Source organism: Neofelis nebulosa, chromosome 2, assembly GCF_028018385.1.
Source record: "Neofelis nebulosa isolate mNeoNeb1 chromosome 2, mNeoNeb1.pri, whole genome shotgun sequence".
Lineage (NCBI taxonomy): Eukaryota > Metazoa > Chordata > Mammalia > Carnivora > Felidae > Neofelis > Neofelis nebulosa.
The window spans coordinates 141,049,740-141,075,161 of NC_080783.1; the positions used below are offsets into that span (position 1 = coordinate 141,049,740).

The window sequence follows — 25,422 nt, forward strand, 5'->3', positions numbered from 1 at the left end:
ATCCAAAGTCTCTGAATGGCAAAATCATATTCATCTTTCAGAATCCAGTTCAAATTACACTTCCTTCCCTAAAGAGTTCATGATTTCTCCTTTGTGTGTTACAGACACATTTCAAGCGTCTACTTTAGCACTTATCTGATCAAGGGTATCAGGAGGGCAGTTCTCCCTCGGCTTATGGTTAGATACATCTGCACAGATCTAGAAGACAATGGTTTGCACGCAGGAATTGTGCGCATAGGGCACTGAGAGGGCTAACTGAGTAGGTAACAAGCCCCAGGATGACAGGGAAAGGGAGAATTGGAGTACAGTGTGGTGTTGGTCTCCTGTATCTGTCCCTAGCCTACCCCCACAGACATATGCCTGGGTCATATAGACTGGGATTGAGAGTGTGAATTCTAAAGCTCTGTGTCTGGATTCAAATTTCACTTCTGTTACATACTAGTTGCCTTGAGTGAGTCAGTTAACCTCTCTAGCTTCAGGGCAGATGGTAATAATAGCGCTCCTGCCTCATGGTTCTGTCATGAGAATTATACAAGTTAATGAATACAAAGCTCCCCAACAGTGCTTGTCACACAATAAGCATCATATAATAAGCATCAGCTATTATACTTAGGAAGAGAGATGACAGTTAAGTAAAAAACTGAAAATCCTATAAGGCCTTAGGGCACATGCAGCACTAACTTGGAACCACTAAGTTGAAAGAAAACAAAAATAGGTGTTCTTCCCAACTCCACCATTGGCCAGAAGCAGCATGGCGCTTTGAAGTGGTGGCATCTATTGGGACTGGAAATAGAGGGCTCCAATGCTTGACAGGGGCAGCTGTGCTCAGAGGGGTCGATTCTCAGCAGAGACAGAAGCAGTGCCTATCAGGAGCAATGGCCATCACTGTGTGGCCTTTGTCATACCGAGAGGTGATGTTGCAAGACATCCAAGGTGTCCGGTGAGTGCAGAGCAATGTAAGTGATAGAGGAGCCTGGTTCAAGTGAAGCCACCCAGTGGACACAGCAACTGTCAACAAAGACAGGGATGGCAGCATAAGAAGGGTCATTACTCCGCGGACCCCACGAGGTGAGACATCAGTCTTACCCACATGGAAATATTTTCTGGGTCACCCAAAAATACTTGGGAGGAGGGCTTTTGCCAGGGTGCAGAGGTCCTCTAGGGTGCAATGTGATCAATTCCTCAAATTATCATCGGTGTGGCTTTATTTGTATAGAAAGGGAATACTGAGACACCATTAAAAGCACAAGCTTTGGTTTCAGACAGACTTGTGCTTCAGCTGAAAGTATTTACTAAGCATCTATTCTATGCCCCAGGCTCTGCTCTGATCGGTGGAAATACCACAGTGAACAAGGCAAATAGGATTCCTCCTCACATAGAGCTACCTTAGAGAGGGGACACAGACAAATAACAAGAAAACAAATTAATGGGACCTTGCCTGTTTAAGAGCCATGAAGGCAATAAAATAGATGATATGGTGTACAGATTGGGTGGAGAGAGCTGCTTACATATGGCAGCCAAGTAAAGTCTCTCCATCACAGTGAGGGCTAATAGCCAGGAAGAGGCAGCTCCGGGACGATCTGGGGACAGAACGTGGGACCCTAAGGTAGGGAGACTTGGCATATTAGAGGAACATAAAGAGGGATAGTAAGTCCGAGGGCGCCTGGGTGGCTCAGTCGGTTAAGCATCCGACTTTAGCTCAGGTCATGATCTCACTGCTCCTGAGTTCGAGCCCCACATGGGGCTCGGTTGCTGAGAGCTCAGAGCCTGGAACCTGTTTCAGATTCTAGGTCTCCCTCTCTCTCCATCTCTCCCTGACTCGTTCTCTCTCTCTCTCTCTCAAAAAGTAACAAACATTAAAAAATTAAAAAAAAAAAAAAAAAGGATAGTAAGTCCAAAACAAGGGTCAGCAAACTATGGTATGGGGGCCAAATCCAGCCCGCTACTTGTTTATGTAAATAAAGTTTTATTAGAACACAGCCCACACTCATTTGTTGTCTCTAGCTGCTTTCGTGCTATAATAGCAGAGTTGAGTGCTATAATAATAGAAATGAATAGTTGCCACAGAGGCTGAATGGCCTGCAAAACCTGTAAGATTTAATATCTGGCCCTTTACACAATGTGTGCCAATCTCTGGACTAAAGCCTAGTGAACAAGCTGGGTGAAAGCCATAGGAACTGAAGTTTAAGGGGTGCCGGGAGGCAGCAAACTGCAGGGTACTACAGACCATGGCAGAGAAGTCAGCTTATATTCCACACGTGACGGAAAGCCCCTGAAAGGGTCCAAGCAAGGGAGACACGTGATCTGATTCACGTTCTCCACTGTGGGAACTGCATAGAGAGGGACTGCAGGAGCAAAGTAGCAGCAGGGAAGCCAGTTATGAGGATGCTATCCATGCAGATGGGGACTAGTAGTCAAGATGTATTCGCTCAGGTATATAACAAGCATGAGAATCCCAACTCGGCTGTATAACCACACACAAGTTACTCCAACGCTTTCAGCCTCAGTTTCTTGTCAGTAAAACCCTCAGACCACTATTGTGTGGGTTAAATTACAAACGCACCTGAGGTATCTGTCAAAAAGTAAGTGTTCAGTGGATGTTAGCCATTATTGTTCTGTTGTTGAGTCATTGTTGTTGACTGGTGAGGCCCATGGAGCACTGGGTCCCAGCATGGGCCTCTCCGTGCTGGGTAGTGTGGCACGCTTCTCTCCCTGACTAGACCTGTAAGTACCCTGGAAACCAGGAAGCTTTTATTCATCTTTATATCCCCCAAACTGTGCCTGGCACATGGTAGATGTTTAATAAATATTTATTGATTAAACTATCAAGGCGTTTTTGGTTTTTTTGAAAAAAGGGAAGGTATTATTCATTCTGCCATTTTCACCAGACATGTTTTGTTTTCAGGGTTGAGGTGGTATATTTTGATGGCACAGACCATTCTGAAGGTACAGAGGTAGTTGTCTCTATGGAGAGCTAGTACCTAGCGCCCCCTCTGGTGCAAAGGGAAACTCAGATACTGCTCCCCATGAACCTCTAACACGACAAAATATGTCAGTGACAGTAATTATATATGAAATCTGGACTAAAAAGTCGCCATACCCAAGAAATTCACACATATCAGACACCATCTACATATCAAAAATCTCAGCCACAAAGTGGACCCAATAAGAGTCAAAAAATATTGTTCTTAGTGTCAGGTTTTTTTCAGACTTTTGCTTCAAAACAGTTGGACATTGTGATGCCTTGTCCAGCCACATCAAAGGGAGTCTCTACTTTATATCATTATCTCGTTTCTTTTATTGATTCATTATCCTGCCTAGAAAACTAGAAGGATCGCTCCCCAAATTGAAATTTCAGAATTTTTTGTCAATTTTCTTATTCTCTGACACACCATGACCAAGAAAGACTGGAAATCTACCCTTCACAAGGAGTTAATTTTCTCATCATAAAATGATCCATACTGTCTAAACAACTGTTTCAAATGAAATTAAGTATGATAGACACATTTGCAAATGGCATATGATATCCATAAAGTAGGTGCATACTTTGTGACATTTTTATTTTTCAAAAAAGAGGTTTTAATGCCAGAAGGGTTGTACAATACAGAATTATAAAACCCTGGAAGGGCCAACTCAAATGACATGTTACTAGGTGTATATCATCTGTGTTTTCACAGTGCTATATGTGTCCTTCCTATGCATTTATCACTATATCAAAAACATTAATTAGAATTTTTTTTAAATCAAAGTAAGACTGAGAAAAATGTCTCAGTAGTAGTCACCAAATCTAGCAGTCCTAAGCAAACTTAGTAATTTAGCCAACAAACTCCAAAAGTACAGGAAACTTAAAAGAAGAAAAAGATTTAAAACAACACAATATTAAAGATGAGAATCCCCTACAATAGTGAAGGAAAAGGTGGAAATCCTTGAAACATCAGTGAGCAGCCATGAGGAGGTAGTTGTGTGTGTGTGTGTGTGTGTGTGTATGTGTGTGTGTGTGTGTGTGTGTGTGTTTAACAGGAAGCCTGGCATCTCACAAATAACGTATGTTGCATATTATGTGGCAGTTGCTATAGTAACAACCTTTATTTTCTGAAACAGTACACAGATGTGTACAACATACTAACTTGCTGGTTATAAATTACGGCTTTTCCCATAGTTCGATAACTTAAGAATTCTATGTTTTTGAAATCTCAGAAGTTCTGTTGTTATTCAATTTCTTTTATGAGATAATTTTCCTTGTACTTTCAAAATGAGAGCATTCTGAGACAGGCTGAGAGAAAGAAGGGATGAGAAAATGGGGGATATCAGAGAGTAACAACAGACTGAAGACTGTTTCCTACGGAGTCTGGATGGAACCCACTGACTGAAATGAGAACATTATTTTAATGAATTAGGCATCATGTACAATAGTGATGAGAAAGAAGTTGCTAGCAAAATGATGTTACAAATAAAGTTATGAATTGATTTTTTATTACAAGGTGCCATATTTACAGTTTTAAAATAAACAGAGATTATTTCTTAGAAATGTCACAAACATTAATATAATTTTATAAGCTACAACAGTGTGGGGGAGTGAATTAGCCTGGTTACCTGACTTCAAATGAAGTTTTTTTGAATCTTCATTCAAGGCCTGAGTCTGGGAAAAAATGTATATTCCTATTTTCATAAGAGATTAGCATCCCTTTGTCAGGTTACAAAACAGAAGACAGATTTTTACTGAGTGGGATATTTTTCTTTTCATATTTTAACCTTAATCAACAAATATTTATCACGTGCTTTGTACATGCAGGGAGCTAACTATCTGTGCCCAGATGTGCATAGATACATGTAGAAACACAAATTATAGAAAAATTGAGTTCTGTAGATGGTTCTTTTCTGATTCTAAATATTTACATATGTTTTCCATGTGCTGGATCTGAACATTTTCTTTAATAGACAGTTCACACTGTAAAGTTTTAAACCTTGTCAAAAAGAGCAATCTCTGCAGGATTTGTCAGGCTAAAGTTTATTACCTGGGAAGCACATTTGAAAATAAGGTTATATAGTTAACATTTATAGTTAAAAGCCAACTTTCTACACTTTTAGATAGGTAAGTAGGTAGGTAGGTAGGTAGATAGATAGATAGATAGGTAGACAGATATAGATATTAGGAAGGGTGCAAGGATCCTCATATAGAAAGTAAAAAAGACCCCTGATTGAGAAAGTCCAGACCTTACAATGCTACTAAATTTACCTAACAAACACCAAACACTCAGAAATGCTATTTCAAGTGACAATACAGTCACATTCAAATGAAAAATTGTCTTATAGCTGCAGTGGCACAGGATGAGAAACACTGAACACAGTGCAGATAAGAACAAATCATTTTGAAAAGCTTGCACCATTAAGTGGCTGTTAAAATTTTTGCTAATGCTTTACACACACACACACACACATACACACACACACACACACTCCTTTCCGTATCATTCTGAGATATATTAAAAACAGGACCATGACTAATCCATTCAAGTCCTTACGTTATCAGAGAGAAAAGAGAGAGAGAGGGAGAGTTAAGTTATCACCTGATGGGGGCTTAGAGCCTAGAACTGGGAACCCAAAAGAAAAAGAGTACTTCACTGGTAGATGCATTTTAAAAGTATTACTTAAATTACATTTAAGTCATCAATTATGAACTTTCTTCTCTTTTATATTTATATGGCATATTTATTGAATTGCACAGTATGCTTTTACAATAAAGTGCTTTTTACGTTGCCGCCTTTGTTCATCCAAAATAAAACTGACAGTTATCCTTTTATAAGCTATTCCGAGAACATTTTCTCTTCTTTGAAGCTGATTGATGCACTACTTTAAATGTTCCTGCAAATATCTTTTCAATTCAAGTTTTTGCATAATGTAATAAGAAGATAAAAGAATTCTATACTTCAACGAGAGACATTACAAAGCAAGTAGAGACATTATCAAGGGCATTAACATGCTCCTAATAGCAATAAAACCTTTTAACTGTCTGATGTAGAACACGCTCCCACCAAACCACCACATATTATGGTAATTGGCTCCAATTTCTGAATCTTACATTGTAAAGTTACAAAGAGTTAGGTGGAACTGAAAAACAAATCCAGAACACTCATCTTGTTAGCGTTCCCATTATGAAATGTTTGCTTGCTACCTTGAAGGAGAACTGGTCTGGTCTGTGGAGCTGTTCTTTCCTGTGCTATCATATTTTTGCATCCTGTCTCATCGTTATTCCTACTGACTCTGGTATAAATACATATTTTTCCCCCAAATAACCCTTTTCTAACTCCAAAACACCACAGTAATATAAATAGCATTTTTCTCAGAATTTCAGTGTAACAAATGGGTTCTCTGTTCATGCCTGTGTCACATCTCATTCACTTTATGTGTTCTTTCATCACAGGAAGATACAATAGGGGAAAATATTCCGCGAGGACGCTTTGATTTTTCTTTACAACACACCACTAAATTACGTGAGTAGCCTTTCCATCGTGGAGAGGAAATATAATTTCAAACTAAAGTTGAGCCCAGTTTCTGTTAAATTAAATAGCAAAGAAAAAAAATAGTTCTTGGCTTTATTCTTCTTAGATGGGGAGCAGGGCAGTAGGGAATTGACACAAGTCGGTCCTTGGTGATTAACCTGCAGTTTATGGTTGTGTTTCCCGGTGACGTGCCCATCACGCAGGAAGCTTCTCGGAGGCTGTGGAGAGCAGCCTGTCTGCTTTGAGAAGTGCAGATCTATCAGGATCCAGAATCGGGCTCTGAAAAAGCTGTCATTTCATGTCTCTAAAACAGCCTCTGATTTAATGTACAAGATGTCAAGAAGTAAAGGACAATAAAATAAAAGCCAAAAAGGAGAACTATTTCAATTAAGAAGCATTTCTATACCAATTCTTGGAAATCACGTAAAATAAAAACTGTCAGAATCAATCTGTGTTTAAAAGGTTGATTTTTGTGGCACTTACATAGAAACTGCAAGACAGGAAAAAAATACAAATTATTAACAGAGCAATTGAACCTTAAAAAATTCCGTTCTCACTAGATAGATATTTGGTTATTAAATTTTCCTAAGGGACCTAGGGGAAGCGTTTGTATAGCAGATGCTGGGAGTTGGGAAAGAGAAGGAAAGCAATAAATCCTCATACGGAAAAAAGTAACAAATGGAAGCTGCAGTCCTGTAAGAAGGAGTTTTGTGTATTTCCAAGAATTTAATATTTTGATTGCCGATAATTAGAACCCTCATATAAGACTTTAGGAGTTTACCTTTCATTGCCATGATTTTCCAATGGTGTTTGAATGTCCTTTTCAGAGAAAGATAAATATTTCTTCAAGGACTGCCCTATCACCCCAGTAATCAAATATCTTAAAGGTGAACTGAGAAAAAAAATCTTTGTGAAATTTGAAGCAACCTTTTAGCTAAGAGTATAATAATAATAAATAAAGAGATAAGCATTGTCAAAAATAAATAAATAAAATCCTTCCTTTGGAAGGCATAAATTTTATTTTCATTTCTTTTTAAAAATATGCTATTTAAGAAACATACATTATAACTCCAACCTACTCCTGTCCTTAGAATTTTTATGATGCTATGCTTTTTATTCCATATTTTCTGTTAGGAGAGAGATTGGGCAGGGAAAGAAGAGGTGAATTTACTTGCTGTCCCCCATTGATTTGTACATTTCAGGGATATGCCCCTTTCCATGGTCTATTTCTAGCTCCTTTATTTAAAAAAAAAAAAAGTTTCTCTGAAGGGAATACTTTACAGAAGAAAATTCACTCCCTTATCATCAAATCAAGAACTTTTCTTAAAGTAACTCTAAGCACAAGCAATAAGAGGAGCAGCCTAAGAACTGCCTCCAATCACAAGAAGAAAAATAACAAAATCAGCTCACTCGTGATTTCCTTAATATACTTAAAAGAGATACAATCCCACTGATGCCTCTAAAAATAAAATGAGGAGAGGGCAACTTTATTGATTCCCTGCAAACCCACGAATGTGTAACTTATTGATAATACTAAACACTGTCTAAGCCTTTAGTGATTTCCAACCAAAAGTCTGCCTCTGAATGAAGGTTTAAATCATCGTATTAATATATTAAGGGGGGAAATTATCATGGGAGACACTTGGAAATTAATTAAAAACTCTGCACTCAGTTTGTTTGTGAGAGGAGATAAATATCACACATGGGAAATGATGCCTGACAACCGCCATAGTTTTCAGATCCAAAATTAGACCCTGACAGCTATGTCTTTGTATGACTCTCCTTGGGGTATAATATGCAGAGATATAGAATGGGAAGATTTCCGATAGAAGTATTTATTACTGACACTTCTGAAACACTCCACGTGTGGCATCAGCAAAGCATGCTCCACCTTAGACAGAAATGTCAGGTTTTCTTCCAAGATTTTCCTTCTATTCCTCCTCCCCCCCTTCCCATCCCTCCCTCCCCATCCACCACCACCCCCCCTTCTTCTCCAAAATATGATTTTTTTTTAGAAGTTCAACAGCAGCCCCTGGTGGAACTCAGCAGTTGTTTCAGCCTGAGCACAGTTGTTCAAGAAACTCCATCCCTGCTGTCAATAGACAGAAAAGTATGTCCATGTGCCTATCACCACACCTGCGTGCTGTTCCTACAGGTCAGAGATCAGGATAAAACCCTGAATGTACAAAAGCTGTGCTTTGTGATGGTAATTGTAGCCAATTTCAGTAGCTGGAGTTTTGAAAAAAATATATATGTAACAATCAATAAACATCTGTCTCAAATGTCACATTCATTTTATGCATGAAGACCAATAATTAACTGCTCGTGAATAATGCTTACCACAGAGTGCACCGAAACGAGGAGATCCCTCACACATGAGCCAGCGATCACCATTTTGTTTGGCTTATGTTGTGACAGAATCAGCTTTGTCACTTAGCAAAATGAGCTATACAAAACGACAATTCTATGCAAAGAAGGGATTTCTCTGGGTCACAGCTCCCAAAGTACCACAGAATGCCACTATCTGGCCCCCTCAAAATAGCAAGCTAGACTTAGAAGAAAGCCCACCAAAATGCTCTTCAGAAAGATCATGACTATTCATTTTCCTGCTTAGTTGGCAACACGGATTATCATTTGGGGACAAGGAGGAGATGGCAACATCTTTGGGGACGAAGATGGCTCTTTGCCTTAGGCAGGGTAAGTCTGTGCACTTCATAAAGGTGCCTGGTAGAGGCGCTCAAATCCAGCTTCCCTTCCTAGGGAGCCATCTGCCTAGAGGACAGACACCTGTGTCTTAACACAAAGTCATGGTTCTGTTGCTGAGCTCTGGGCCTTTGGAGCTGCAGAGAGGTTGCCTTTTCCTCATTCACACAAAGGTGTGAGCCATATAGGCTAGAGGTAGCCTTGGTCCTAGACAAGGAAAGAAGAGAATTATAACTGACGAAGTTCACTTTCCTGATTCTCAGGTGTAACAGGGTTGGGGGACATGGTAGGCATTCACCTCCATGAGGCTCGTGTGAGGACAAAGGAACAATGGGTGATTTGCTCAAAATACCCAAAGGTTTACTTGAGTAAATTTACTCACCATCTTTCACTTGTGTGTTTTGACTTTTCACTTCTTACATGATGCAGTTTATTAAAAGGAAACGCAAAGAGAACTTCTAAAGCTTTCAATAGCTTTATGATAAATACTAGAATAGGGGCGCCTGGGTGGCTCAGTCAGTTAAGCGGCCGACTTCGGCTCAGGTCATGATCTCGCAGTCCGTGAGTTCGAGCCCCGCGTCGGGCTCTGTGCTGACAGCTCAGAGCCTGGAGCCTGTTTCAGATTCTGTGTCTCCCTCTCTCTGACCCTCCCCCGTTCATGCTCTGTCTCTCTCTGTCTCAAAAATAAATAAATGTTAAAAAAAATTTTTAAAAATACTAGAATAATATTCCTATTAAAAAGTGGTTTTTAAATTTTGAAAGCATTATACTTTACATTAGCCCTTCCCTTGCCCCTGAGGCCACTTACATCTCTTGATTAATCTCATGTGAAACCAAATCAGTGAGCTGATATGTTGAGACCAGAGATAATCCCATGACAGGCTGCCTCCTGAGAACCTCATGGGCACTGTATTTGACACTAGGGAATAAGAGGTATAAAAAGAAATAATACCAGTCTCCAATGAATTACAATCTAGTGGAGGAACTATATCTATCTAGATAATTTTAATATAATGTGGTAGCAGCATGCAGAGTCTTAACAGACAAAGTGAGACCTCTATCTTGCTTTCTATAGGGATGACACTTACACAAATTCTTAAAGAAAGATTATAAATGAGCTACAGAAAAGAGAGGTAGAGGGCAAGATAGGAAGAGAATCACTAGGACCCAAGGGTAAGGGTGTAAAACTACACAGTAGATCTAAAGAACTTCGGGCAGTTTGATACTGCTAGAACACCAAGTACAAGATGGTAAATAGGAATAGAATGTAGGGAAATGGGTAAGGCCAGTCATGAAGGGCCTGCCTGCCTTCCAAGGGAATTGGGATTGTCCTTTAGGCCATGGAAAGCAATGAAAAGACTTTTTAAGGAGTTGCTCTTCTGAGAGCGGACTGAGACTGGAGGTTGGAAGACTGGTCAGGGCTTTTTGTGATTGTCCAAGAGAAAAAGGATAGAGACCTGAATCCTGGGGGTGGTAACAGGGTTGGAGAAGAAATGGTAGGTTTCAGAAATCGTCACAGGTGAAAACCGAGAGCAGTTAGTGACTTAGTGGTTATGGGCACCGAGGGGGCTGTCTTGGATAACTCCCAGGGTCTGGGTGTAAGAGACAAAGTAGTTTGTGATGTTGTCAAGTGACTTAGTACAGGGGCCAGAATAGGTTTGAGGGGAAGAAGATGACACTCTAAAGTAATACTTCTCAAAATATGTCCTCAAGTACCCTCTACTGACCTCCAGACAGCTGCTTGTAACACTGGTATTAATACTGCCCACAAATACCATGGCCAGAGAGGACCTCACAGATGAAGTCCAATTGCTTTCAAACTGTGTACCGTGGGGGTGACGGGGGAGGTAGAGCCGGCCGGGATACAGTCTGCCTTCCCTGATTCAACCCAAGAGAGTCTACTCTTCCTATTGTATATATTAGAATTCTTCAGAAGATTTGGTTTGAAAAAGGAAAACCGCAGTTTGGAAACCACTTCCTTTTACAGAGAGGAAACTGAGGCCCACAGAGGTTAGAATAACTTGTCTGCAGACACAAGTTGATAGCAGAGGCTGAGCTACACCTCGGGCACCTAGTTTACCCATGTCAATCCTGCTATGCTGTGGTTTCCTGCATGAAGTAATTGTTTACTTTTGCTATGTCTTAGAAAATGGGCAGAAACCTCCTCATCTGCACCATGCAGTGAGCAGTTTCCTTGGGTTTATTCTTTCAATAAACGTTTATTGAACATCTTCTGCATGCCAAGACCTCTTTTACCGAGACTACCTGAGCGTTTCTGTTTGGACCCCTGGCTGTGGTTGTTGATTCTTTGGTAGAGTTCTAATGATGCCCCATTAATATTCCACCATGACTGGATACAGTAAGATCCAGGATTAGGGATACTGGGGACTATTTTAGTCCCAAGGAAACAGTATTATTATCAAAGGCATGAGTTTCCTAATTCACTGGGGGATATAGCTAACTTATATTTTTTTAATTTAATTTTTGAAAATACATTTTTTAAAAAATCCATGAAACTCCTAACATACAATAAAGTGCTATTCATAATTTTTTTAAGGAATTGCTTCTCAGATGTCACATTCATCTTTCCATACACAGTCCAGGGCTCACTGGAAATAATGCCCCAACATTCAATAAGCTTAACTTTATGAAACTTAGAACTCATATCTGAAGTAATTACAGGATAAATTGCTTTCAAAAAGTGAGAATTCAGACCAATAAACTTGATAACCTTTCTTCCCCATCATAGAACTCAACAGCTGCTTGTCCCAATAAGGTAATTTCTAAAACAAGGAAAAGCACATCCCTATTCAACCTAGAGAAACAAATAGAGACACATGTTAGCTGAGGGATGATGGTAGCCTATTGATATCTCAAGACCATTCCATCTTGGGAATCTTGTCCCAAATTCCTAGAAGGGAGGAGCAGGCTGCTTCTCTGTCAGGTGTGTGAGTGAGGGTAGGAAACGGGACGCAGGTGGGGAAGACATCCTGCTTGAGAACTGCCAGGGTTGAGATTCGCACAGGTCTTTCTAGAAAGATTATATAACATCTGAACTACAGAAAGGAATCCATTGCTCTGTCTCTCCTGTTGGGGAATCCATTCGTCATATTTTTAATTTTTTTAATGTTTTATTTTATATTTGAAAGAGAGACACAGAGCATGAGCAGGGGAGGGGCAGAAAGACAAGACAGAATATGAAGCAGGCTCCAGGCTCCAAGCTGTCAGCACAGAGGCCAACGCGAGACTCAAACCCACAAACCACGAGATCATGACCTGAGTCCAAGTTAGATGCTTAACCAAGTGAGCCACCAAGGTGCCCCCATTCTTCATCTTTTTAAATTCCTTAAAAGAAGGGACCAGGGAATTGGTCTTTCTTCAACTGTCCCTATGTACATCACTACCACACCCCAATCAATCCTTCATTTTCTTTCTGTGCTCTATTTGCAGGTAATTTTTAAAACCAGAAACTCTGTGTATACCAACATATAGACAACCCAGTTAGTTCATAAAGGGCATTAAGAGTACACTTATCTTAATGAGCACTGAAAAATGTATACAATTGTTGAATCATTATATTGCACACCCAAAACTAATATAACACTATATGTTAATTATATTTGAATAAAAGATAAAAACAAAGAGCAGTTGAGGAATTGGGGTTTACAGGCAATCTGATAAAGGAATGATAGAGTAAAACTGTCACATTAGGTACAAAACTGGTTAATGTCCTCAGGGTAATTAATTAAATCTTAGAGATTATTTTTTTCCATCAGACAGAAATTTACAAGTTAATGGTGTGACCTCACAGTGCCTGGGCTCTACTCAAATAGTAAACGGCAAAGACGAGCATAAGTATATTCTCCTGGAGATTTTCAATATGGGGGTGAGCCTCTAAAATATAAATAAAAAATAGGGGCGCGTGGGTGGCTCAGTCGGTTGGGCGTCCAACTTCAGCTCAGGTCATGATCTCACGGTTCATGGGTTCAAGCCCCACTTCGGCTCTGTGCTGACAGCTCAGAGCCTGGAGCTTGCTTCGGATTCTGTATCTTACTCTCTCTCTGCCCCTCCCCCACCAATGCTCCGTCTTTCTGTCTCTCAAAAATGAATAAACATTAAAAAATATTTTTTTAATAAATAAAAAATAAAACCAAGTGAGTGGAGGTAAGTTGCAAGATAGAAAGGGAAAGAAAGAAAAAAATCCAAGATAATAGATCAAAAAAAATTCAAGTCTCACCTGTTCAACCCCATTTCCTTAAAGATGAAAAACCCAAAGTCAAGTGACTCATCTAAGATTATCTCACCCCACTGTTTTTACATAGCAGTACGGTTGAAGGTAGGAGGCAAATAAGCAAAAACAGTTTAAAAATTCAAACAAAAGCTTAATTGGCTCCACAGGTCCCCATTTATACCAGCCTCCTTTACACTGGAAAGTGTGCTGGTGAATGGGCACACTGACTCTTGAGGGAGCAAGCATTTTTTATCACTTGTTCCCATTGCCCTGGCACTGTCCCTCTCCTTTGCACAAGTAAATCCAGAGTTAATGTTCTTTGGAGATGATCATGTTTTTGGTATTTTGTTCTAATGTCCTAAAAAAATCTTTCTTTAGAGCAAGTTCTTTCATCCACTCACCAAAAGTTAATTGGACGCTTACTATGCACCAGCCTGAGACAGTAGTGAGAGAGAAGTGACTACTTCTGCTCTCTTGTTTATCTGCCCACAGCTTTGTCACTGTGTGTCACGATGTAGGAGCCGCATGTCTTCGCCAAATCCAATAAATTTATTTATCCATGAGCTTTTTTATACTAATAGGTTTAAAATGGTCTGAAAATTCTTTGAAGCTCATCTTCTGTGTGGTAAATAACAATATTGGCATATTACCTCTATGTTCTTCCTTTGGGTATTCTAGTATCCTCCTTTCTGTGAAATCCTTCCTCTGAAATCCTGCCCTCTAGACTGGCCTTGTCTGAATGCAATGACATTGAGTTCCTAATTAATGAAATTCCACATACCACATGGAGGCTCACTGGGAGCATTTAACAAAATGAAGTGCCTCCGTGAGCTCTCCAAATTCCTCAGAGTCCAATGACTAAAGATGTCCCAGAATGAAGAACTGAATGTGGTTTAGAGACACAAGGTAAATGGGGCACAGAATTTTTTGTCAGGTCCTTACAAGCATCTGATGAAATGCTATTAAAAGATTCAAAAACTTTAACATAACTATGAAAATTACCACAGCCTTACATACCTAGGACTAAAAGAAATTAAGCGGGGCCTAAAATACAGTTGGCCACCTTATTAAATTTAAAAAAAGGAAAATGTGACCCATCTCTGGAAGGCACTACTCCTAAAGGTTAAGAACATGGTTCATCTAAGTATTCAACAAATTTAGCTATTAATACTATTTCTTCTCTGAGCATTTCACCTTACTGCTTATTACTACGATTAAAAGTATTATACAAAGCCTCCAACAAGTCTGTGAAAATTTGCTTTAATTACAATGTTAGATATAATTTTCTTTTTGGAAATAATAATGTATTATATGTAAAAAAAGATTTTTTTAATCCTATTTCTGCCTTGCTTGCTTTCCAGCCCTTTTATTAAATTTGGTTATGATGGGGTCAAAAGCCAGAGCAAACATCCTATTAGTTAGTGACATTCTACTGACACCAGGCAAGTCCAACTGGCATGAGAGGTCAACTACAAGTAAAACACTCTAAAGATTTACTTGCAACACATCTTGAAACAATCCATCTCTTTCAAAATGATCCAGCTGCTCTAGAATACCTAAGTGATAAGTATTTTTCCAAGCAATATAAATCAGTAGATTTAATCACACATTTATTGAATATAAATTTTGCACAAAATATTGTGCATGGTATTCCAAGAAAAGTTAGGATACACCATACATATCCCTGTCCTCAAGGAGCCTACTGTTATGAAGTTCATTTCCTCAGAAGATTTTGATTCCATACTACTCCCCAGCCTAATCTGAATAAAGATGAGGAAAATCAATTTTTTTTCTAAACTATAAGAAGCATTTGATTCAATCACTACGTCTCATACCATAGCTTAAAGACTATATTTTCCTTTGTGCATTTGATATTTGAGAATAATGAATTCAAAAATTATTGGGGAAAATAGGTCTGTAATTGATCTCCTAGGGAAACTACATGAAATCCCTTCAAAATTTCCACCAGGAGTAGAAGAGAAGTGGATTCAGTTACACCATTCTGAAACCTTCCCAAGCTTTCTCCACTGGAATTCTAATTAGTAGACCCCTGTAAGCAATTTTAAATATGCTTCATTTAAATACAGGAAGTATTTCCTTGGGCTTTATAATACTTTGGCAGAGCTGATCCTATTTCCTGAGGTTAAATAGGAGAAAATTCTTTCCTCTGGAGACTAAACTACATACAGTAAGATCATTCATTACAATTTTCATATAAATTCAAAATATACCACGGGAAGAGTAAATGTCTTCTTCCTAAAAGAGAACACCCTACAAATGCTAAGTGGAGCCATGATTGGTTTTACTCTTGAGTTTTGGCCTTTGTGGGATTAAAGTTCTCCAGGAAGAATTACTGAGGTGATAACTCATTTTGACAATGAAACCAAGTGCAAGATAACTAAAACAAAAAACTTAATCCTTTTTCCTAAATAAAAAAAAAATCTGTCGGGGCGCCTGGGTGGCGCAGTCGGTTAAGCGTCCGACTTCAGCCAGGTCACGATCTCGCGGTCCGTGAGTTCGAGCCCCGCGTCAGGCTCTGGGCTGATGGCTCGGAGCCTGGAGCCTGTTTCCGATTCTGTGTCTCCCTCTCTCTCTGCCCCTCCCCCGTTCATGCTCTGTCTCTCTCTGTCCCAAAAATAAATAAAAAATGTTAAAAAAAAAAAAAAAAAAAAAAAATCTGTCAATATTATTTGCTTCTTCAGAGTTTTGCTTCCATTCATAAAAATAAAGCTGTACCTTTTGTAATCTAATTCTTACTCTGTACCACTTAACACGTAGCAGTAGGGAAATTTCAGAAGCTTAGTACCAAAACCTGTTACTCAAACGGCTGATTGGTAAGGGGAGTGGAAAAGGATATGCTTCTAATACTTTTTTTATTGTCCAAGAAAACAAAGGGGAGCACTTTTCAATCTCCTGCTATCCTCTTGCAAATTTACATCACCACACTAAATTTGATAGCTAAATAGTGTTCTGACAGTGTTGTTGAGACTTGTATGTCAGATTTAGAAATGTTATTGTGGAGACTTACTTTGATGGTGAGATTTTAGAAGCTTATTTTCCTCCTAAACAAATGTATTATAGAGTGATGGATAACAGAGATTCAAAGGATTACAATGAGAGATCAAGGAGTTCACCTGTAATATCTATTGCATTGACAGCCGACTTTATTGAAGTTTCACAATATTAACTGCCTCTCTGGACTGGCTTATCCGGCTAGGTGATTATCAATTTATCACCAGTCAAAACACAGATTGCTTCATGTACAGTGTCTGTGGCATAATCATGTACCTTGAATCCGATCAAACTGGAATGATCCAACTCGGATGATTCTTGTAAAAGTGAAGAAGAAACATTAGTTGGGAACTTCTCTAATGAAATGATATCTAATTCAAGGTTTGATAGAACATCTTTCCTGGAGCTTACATCAAGAATGCAGCACTCCAAAAGGAAGTAAAATAAAGCCCAAGTGATAGAATGGAGAGAATGTTAGAAACGGTTTACTCCTTTTTGCTGAGCCTTGTTTCTCTAACCACCCCTCAGTCCCACTTCATGGATACTGAGAAGGACTTGACCAGTCTTTAAAATCACCTCCACAGTGGAAGACTTGCACCTTGAAACTCCACTTAGTATTATGAGAACTAACTGAATTACATGTAGGAAATTACCTGGAATAACAAAGGACCAGCACTGAGATGCTTACATTACATCTTTGACTTGTCAATATAGCAAAAACTTTTAAGAGGTTTACATTTCCACCCTATTTCCTGATCCTATCCTCTAACAAGGTCTAATCTTTCTCTACATATTGAGCTCCATCAGTAGCCACTCCAATTAATATAATTGTTAAATGCAGGAATGGAGAGAGATTTTGGCCTTAGATGTCTGTCTGATCAGGGCAAGAATTAATAGGTACACTAGCAAACACTTATTGACCACTTACTATGTATCAGGTACTAATCTAAGTACTTTTCACATATGAACTCATTTAATTTTCTTAACCACCCTGTGAGGAAAGTACTACTATCTTCCCTGTACTATCAATGAAAAAAGTGATGAATAGAAGTACTAAATAACGTGCCCAAGATGACCGAGCCTACAAGTTGAATCCAGGCAGATGACTCTAGAGCCTTTCAAATTCTGAAACCCAGATTCTATTCAGTCATACCCTGATTGGATTGAGTTGCTCTGCTCCTATTCCAGCTGCCTACCATTGTATAAAGTTAACCACCTCTAGAGGAAAATAGCATCATCCAGAGCCTTAACAATTTTTTAAGTGTCTGGCATTCAATAAAAAATTAGCCGATATACCAAAAAGTCAGAAAAAAAGAAAAAGAAAGAAAATAGAAACAGGGCCACAGATAATTCAGATATTAAAGTTATCAAATACAGATAAATACATTCAAAAGCAGATGACAACATATCTTCACTAGAGAAATGGAATCCGTTAAAAAAATAAGTGGAAATTCTAGAAGTGAAAGGTACAATAATTAAAATTAAGAAGTCAACAGAAGGGTTTATGAGCAGATTAAACACAGGTAAAATGAGTATTAGTACTGTAAGATAGCTCAATAGAAAATATTCAGACCAAATAAGAAAGAAAAAAAATGGAAATATAGAAAAAAGTGCAAGAGATACTTGGGAGATGACAAAAGTGCAATAGAAGTGCAACTGGAGCTCCAGAAGTACATTAGAGAGGAAATGGGGCCAAATCAGTGTTTGAAGACATAATGTCTGAGAATTTTCTAAAATACATGAAAGATATCAGACTCCAAGTACGATAAATAGAGTATTAGTCACATCACAGTAAAACTGCCAAAAGGCAAAGACAAAGAGTAAACCATAAGAACAGCCAGATGAAAAAGCACATTACCTTCAAAGGAGCTACAACAATGACAACTAAGTTCTGAACAGAAACCATGGAAGCCGGAAGAAAACAGAATAACATCTTGAAGTGCTGAGAGAAATTTTGACAACTTAGTAGTCTATATACAGTAAAGACATCCTTCAAACACAAAGCCATCAAAAAAATAAATAAAAATAAGAGCACTTGTTGTCAGCAGACCCACATTAAAAGAAATACTGAAGGGGTTTTTAGACAGGAGGAAAATGACCCCAAATGGAAAGACAGAAGTGCAGGAAGAAATGAAGAGCAACAGAAAGGTAAATATGAGTATAAATATAAGTGACTATTAGCTACAAAGCAATATTAATATACCCTGGAGTTTAAAATACATACATGATTAAAATGCATGACAGCAGTAATTCTAATAGCCAAAGGGGATAAATGGAATCAATGTGTTATTAAATCTTAGCATTGTCTGGGAAGTGGTAATTCATATTAGACTCTATTAAGTAAAGGATGCATGTTGTTATACCCAGTAAATATACTCCAAAATATATCCTTACATTAATTACATTAAATGTAAATGGACTAAATACTTCAACTGAATGATAAAGTTTGTTAAAATAAATGAAAAAATAAAAATTCAACTCTACATTGCTAAATAAGTACTCCGAAATTACAGAGAAAGAATGGAGAGATATGTAAATACTATCATTAAACATAAAAAGGGGCATTTCATAAGAATATTTAAAAGCTAATCTGCCAGATATGAAGATGAAAAAATGATAAAACTAAACAATAATTTAGGGATACTAATACTTATGATAAGACTTTTTAATTTTTTAATTTACATCCAAATTAGTTAGCATATACTGCAACAGTGATTTCAGGAGTAGATTCCTTAATGCCCCTTATCCATTTAGCCCATCCCCCTCCCAGAACTCCTCCAGTAACCCTCTGTTTGTTCTCCATATTTAAGAGTCTCTTATGTTTTGTCCCCCTCCCTGTTTTTATATTATTTTTGTTTCCCTTCTCTTACGTTCATCTGTTCTGTCTCTTAAAGTCCTCATATGAGTGAAGTCATATGATATTTGTCCTTCTCTGACTAATTTCGCTTAGCATAATAGCCGCTAGTTCCATCCACATAGTTGCAAATGGCAAGATTTCATTCTTTTTGATTGCTGACGAATACCCCATTGTATATATATACCACACCTTCCTTATCCATTCATCCGTCAATGGACATTTGGGCTCTTTCCATACTTTGGCTATTGTTGATAGTGCTACTATAAACATAGGGGTGCATGTGCCCCTTCAAAACAGCATACCCACATCCCTTGGATAAATAGTAGTGCAATTGCTGGATCATAGGGTCGTTCTATTTTTAAATTTTTGAGGAAACTCCATAGTGTTTTCCAGAGTGGCTGCACCAGTTTGCATTCCCACCAGCAGTGCAAAAGAGAGCTTCTCTCTCTGCATCCTTGGCAACATCTGTTGTTGCCTGAGTTGTTAATGTTAGCCATTCTGTCAGGTGCGAGGTGGTATCTCATTGTGGTTTTGATTTGTATTTCCCTGATGATGAGTTATGTTGAGCATTTTTTCATGTGTCAGTTGGCCATTGATAAGACTCTTTAAAAGTACAGGCAATTAAAAAATTCAGGACAGTGGCGTAAGAGAGAACTAGGCAAGAACATAAATGAGGAGAACAAGGGTATCTTTAAGTTGTGTTGTGGATTCACAGACTCTTATTTTTCTATTATTCTTTAAACTATATATTTGAGACATTATTTCTCTTTTGTGTGTATGATTTATCTGACAATAAGAAAACTCTTTAAATAGTAAAAAAACTTAACCTACTAGAAAGATGTGATCATTTTAAATTCATGGTCTTTCAAATTAACAGAACTAAATATAGAAAGAGATAAGTCCACAATTATAGTAGGAGACTTCAACAAACTTTCAAAAATTACTCACTGAACAATCAGACTAAATGATGTATTAATTGACTTAATTGATATATGTAAAATTATCTAATAAGGGAACATGAGACATTTACCAAAACTGACCATATTCTGGGACATAGAATGGGTCCCCAAGTCCCCCCATATTTCAAAATATTGAAACCATTAATGTATTCTCAGACTCAGTGGAATTAAGCAAGAAATCAGTAACCAAATGGAAACTAGAATATCGCTCAAATATTTGGAAATCAGTCAAAGAAGAAGTCAAAATGGAAGTCAGAAAATACTTTGAACTAAGAGATTATGAAAACATGACATCAAAACTTGGGAACACAGGATAAACTTCACTTAGTGGGAAAAATCAGTGACAATGGTTACTTTGAGGAGGGAAGATGACTGAGAAATAGTAGAGTAGAGCCTGGTAATATTCTATGTCTTGCTGGAGGAGGTAATTACATGAATGTTGTCCCTTTGAGAAAAATTCACCATGCTCTATACTTATGATTTGGGCATTTTTCTGTATGCATGATTATACTGCAAAATAAGATTTACTTTAAAAATATCAGAAATTATTCCTGACTCTTCTTTTTCTCACACCTCACATTCAGATCATCAACATTTCCTGTCAGTTTCAATTCAAAATTTATCCAGAATCTGGTCATTTCTCACTACCTCCAGCTGCTAATCTTGTATAAACCAACAACATCTCTTTCTTGATTCATCTCCATTTCATGTCTAGTCTTCCTGCTTCTGCCCTTGCTCTCTATTGCCACTTACCAACACAGTCATTAGGGTGAGCTGTTAAAGCCGAATCAAATACGTTACCACTCTCCACAAAATTGTCCAGTTGGCTTCTCATTTCACTCACAATAAGAGCCAAATATTTGTCATGACTATGTGTCTACATCATCCGGACTGCCATCCCATCACTTACTTCATCTCCTACCCCCACATCTTGACCACTCTGTTCTACCCTTACTGCCTCCTTGCTCTTTGCACAACTGCCAGGCACATTCCTGCTCTATGAGATTTGTACTCATTTCTCCATCTTGCCTGGATGTTTCTTCACCTAGATCCACACAGCTCATTCCCTTACTTCTTCAGATCTCTGTATAAATATAACTTTCATCCCTGACCATTATCATTGCAATTCTTCCCATAAACAACAACTTCCAATCCCTTTTCAGTTAAATTCACCAGATATTTATCCAGTGCCAATATAAGCCAGGTACTTAGGTGCTCATGACAAATAGGTAAACAAAACAAAGATCCCTGCCTTCATGGGGCCTACATTCAAGAAGGAGGAGACAAGGAATAAGCATAGATATACCAATTATACAGTGAGTTGAAGGTAAATAAATACTCCGGAAATAACACTGGGACAGGTTAAGCAATGTTTCTCAGACTGTTCAGAGGGGGTGAGAAAGGAGTTTAAGTTATAAATAAGGTGTTCTGAGCAAGCTTTATTGAAAGCAATAACATCTGAGCAAAACTTTGGAAGTAGAAGGGAATTAGCTACATGGATAAGGGAGAAGATTGTTGAAAATGGAGAGTAAGTGCAGAAGCCTGAAGTAGGAATGTGCCTGGCATGTTGGCAGGACAGTAAAAAGGCACATATGGTTAGAACAGTGGGTAGGATGAGCAACTGTCCAAGTCTGCCAGGAACTCAGAAGTTTCCTGAGATGTGTGACTTTCAGGGCATCCAGGACAAATTGAGACGGTTGGTTGGTCACCCTAAAGAGAAAGAGTTGGAAGAGGTGAGGTCAAAGAAGTAATGGGGCCAGATCACGAAGATCTATGAGGGTCATTTTAGGGACCCTGATTTTTAAAATGAGGAAAACAGCAGAGCACGTCGGTGGTTCAGTCAGATGACTGATTAAGATGACTCTTGATTTTGGCTCAGATCATGATCTCTTTCCTGACAGTGCAGAGCCTGCTTGGGATTCTCTCTCTCCCTCTCTCTCTGACCCTCTCCTGCTCACACACTCTCTCTCTCTTTCTCTAAAATAAATAAATAAATAGATATTTAGGGGTGCCTGGGTGGCTCCGTCAGTTAAGCACCTGACTCTTGATTTCGGCTTAGGTCACGATCTCGCAGTTCATGCGTTCAAGCACTGTGTGGGGCTCTGTGATGACATCACAGACCCTGCTTGAGATTGTGTCTCCCTCTTTCTTTGCCCCTCCCCCACTTGCTCTCTCTATCTCTCTCTAAATAAATAAAAATAAAAATAAACTTTAAAAACAATGTAAAAAATAAATAAATAGGGGTGCCTGGGTGGCTCAGTCGGTTGAATGTCCAACTTCAGCTCAGGTCACAACTTCACAGTTCATGGGTTTGAGCTCCATATTGGGCTTTGCACTGACAGCTCAGAGCCTACTTCAGCTTCTCCGTCTCTCTATCTCTCTGTCTGTCTCTCTCTGCCTCTCTCTGCCCCTCCCTGCTCATGCTTACTCTCTCTCTCTCAAAAATAAAAATGTTAAAAAACATTTTAATAAATGAGGAAAACAGGGAGCCAGTGGAATGTTTGAAAAACTCTTTTTATGGTTGTGTTGAAAATGGGGCATAGAAGGACAAGTGTGAAAGAAGGAAAACCATCATGGATGCTATTGCAATAATCCAGGTGAGAGTTGATGGTGGCTTGCACCAATGATTTTTTAGTAGAGATGATAACAAGTGGTCAATTCTGGATGTACTCTGAAGGTAGAACAAGTAAAATTTCCTAAAAGATTGGATGAGGAGTGTAACAGAAAGAGGAAGGATAACTTTCCAGGGGTTTGATCCAACCAACTAAAAGAACGGAGTCGCTATCAGCTGAAATGAGAAAGAATGAACATACAGCAAGTTTGAAGAGAAAAAAAAAAAAACAGCTCTATGTTAGACATGTTATAAACCCTTTTCTGCCTCATTTTCTTCCATAGCTTTTATCCACACTGACATGCTATGTACTTTATTTACTTACTTATTTATTATCTGTATTTGCCCACTAGAATATAATCTCCAAGAAGGCAAAGACTTTTGTTTGTTTTGTTCACTGCTCTATCACCAGCTTCTAGAATAAATTCATCTACTACATAAGCATTTATGGAGTGCCTCCTGTACGATTGGAACTATGCTAGGCTCTAGGAATGCATCAAAACGTATGACATGTTCTTAGGATTGCCAGATAAAATACAGGATGGAAGGCCACATTTGAATGGCATATAAATAATGAATCATTCTTAGTATATATATGTCCCACATTCAAATATGTATGCTCCATAGACAAAAATTCAATTATGGGAAATAGTTATACTAAAATTTATTTGCTGTTTCTCTGAAAATAAGTTTAACTGGGCATCCTGTATTTTTATTTGCTAAATCTGACAACCCTTATGCTTTCTGAGTATAAGGAACCTAAACAATAATGGGATATATAGAAAAATAAGCAGTCTGTATATAATAACTTTAGGAATCCAGGACACCATGGGAGCATACAGGAAGGGTATCACACATACACTGTGCATATTGTAACTGAGAGTAGAGTTATCTAGTTGAAAAGTGGAAAAGCATCCCAGGAAGATGGAATAATGTAGGTCAAGCTTAGAGGACAAAGAGACCTTGGGACATTTGTGAAGCTGCATGGTTGACCTGATGTCTTAGATATACCTAGAGAACATAATTGTGTGAGATGGGAATCGGAAGAGTTAACATCTCCAAAAAGCACACGTGGCTGAGCAATTACTCTACAAGAGATCTAGGCAAAGGCCAGCACACAGGCACCTGCCACCAGAAGCAAGAGCAGCAAGGGAGACCATCTTCCCATCCACCAAGCAGTTGTGGCAACAACAATACAGGGTTCTTTTTTTTTTTTTTTTAATTTGAAAGAGAGAAAGAGAGTGCAAGTCAGAGAGGAGTAGAGAGGGAGAAAGAGAGAATCTTAAGCAGGCTTCATGCTCAGCACAGAGCTCAATGCCAGGCTCAATCCCATGATGCTGAGATCATGGCCTGAGCCAAAATCAAGAGTCGGAGGCTCAACAGACTGAGCCACCCAGGCCCCCAACAATAGAGGGCTCTGACATTCACTGCCCACCAGCTGCATTTCACTGGGCTTGACCATCATGACCAAGGACAAAATGGAGGACAATTCTTTTCCAGTCCATCCTTGAGAGACTGACTGTGTTCCCAGTTTCCCCACAGGTAGAAACAGGCAGACAGAACAAAACCTACTTTCATACAAAACAGGTAAACACTCCTGAAAATCTGGAGGAGGGAAGAAATCCCATAGAAAAGGCTGGAATTTCTGTTAGCAAAATGGGCAGAGGTTGGTACCCTTCGTAATCTCTTCTGAATCCACAATCTGGCAACATTTGAGTTCTACAAGAGCATGCATTCTCAGCAGGAGCGATCCAACTCCCAGAGAGGTGAAATTAATTCTTGGAGGTAGGAATATCTTAGATATTATAATGGTATGTTACCCTGCAAAAGGCTATCGTACATAAACAGATCTATAGTATATCCGTGATTCTAAAATTACACCAGAGGATAGGGGAAGAGAGGATGAGAAGACCTTTTAAAAATATCTAAAAAGGCTACTTAGGGATGGCAAGAATGAGAAACAAATTGATAAACACGGAAGTAGAGCAAAGTTCTACCTGAGGGATGGAGACCAGGTTGGTGTGACAGATGTGTTCTTCTGGAAGAAGGGGTAGAGATAGAAAGGAGCAGGAAAGGAAGGTATTCTGGGTGGTGCAAACACCATATGCATAGACTTCCAGAAAAAGTAAAAGGTAAACAACAAAAATGCAATAGCATGGTCAAGTAAGATAAGGTCTGGAAAGGCTTTATTGGATTTAGCAATTAGGAGGTCACTGATCATTTAACCTCTTTGTGCTTCAGTTTCAATACTTGTTAAATTAAATTGAAAAATAATCTCCCAGGCAACTTAAAGCTCTAAAGACTCTCATGTGGACTGGGTCTCTTTACACACAGAGACACACACAAAAGACACATCCACACACTTATACACACTCCCAACACACATGCTAATCTCTTTCCTTAATCTAATTTTCTTATCTCTCTGCAGCTATATTTGCTTTCGAAGAATTCCAGTTCTCTTTGTTTAATGATAACAATACTTTTTAAAAATCAGTTACAAGAGTCTACAGTTCCCTGATCAGCTGAGTTGCTGGACAATAAACGGGTTA

At 38.7% G+C, this 25,422-nt stretch overlaps 1 protein-coding gene and 1 long non-coding RNA gene across 6 annotated transcripts in view; one reads left to right on the top strand and one right to left on the bottom strand.

Moving 5' to 3' along the window:
• The window catches only part of RWDD3 (RWD domain containing 3), a 90,758-nt gene that overhangs the window by 5,247 nt on the left and 60,089 nt on the right, over positions 1-25,422 (bottom strand). The gene's annotated exons all lie outside the window — the stretch shown is intronic.
• The window catches only part of LOC131504336 (uncharacterized), a 38,370-nt gene that overhangs the window by 744 nt on the left and 12,204 nt on the right, over positions 1-25,422 (top strand). The window contains exons 2-3 of one of the 3 annotated variants that reach the window (XR_009257933.1): positions 6,422-6,491; positions 8,516-8,726. This is a non-coding gene — a long non-coding RNA (uncharacterized LOC131504336). Of the gene's footprint in view, positions 1-6,421; positions 6,492-6,703; positions 6,949-8,515; positions 8,727-25,422 lie in introns of those variants that run through there. The other 2 variants (XR_009257931.1, XR_009257932.1) reach the window with 2 other exon arrangements.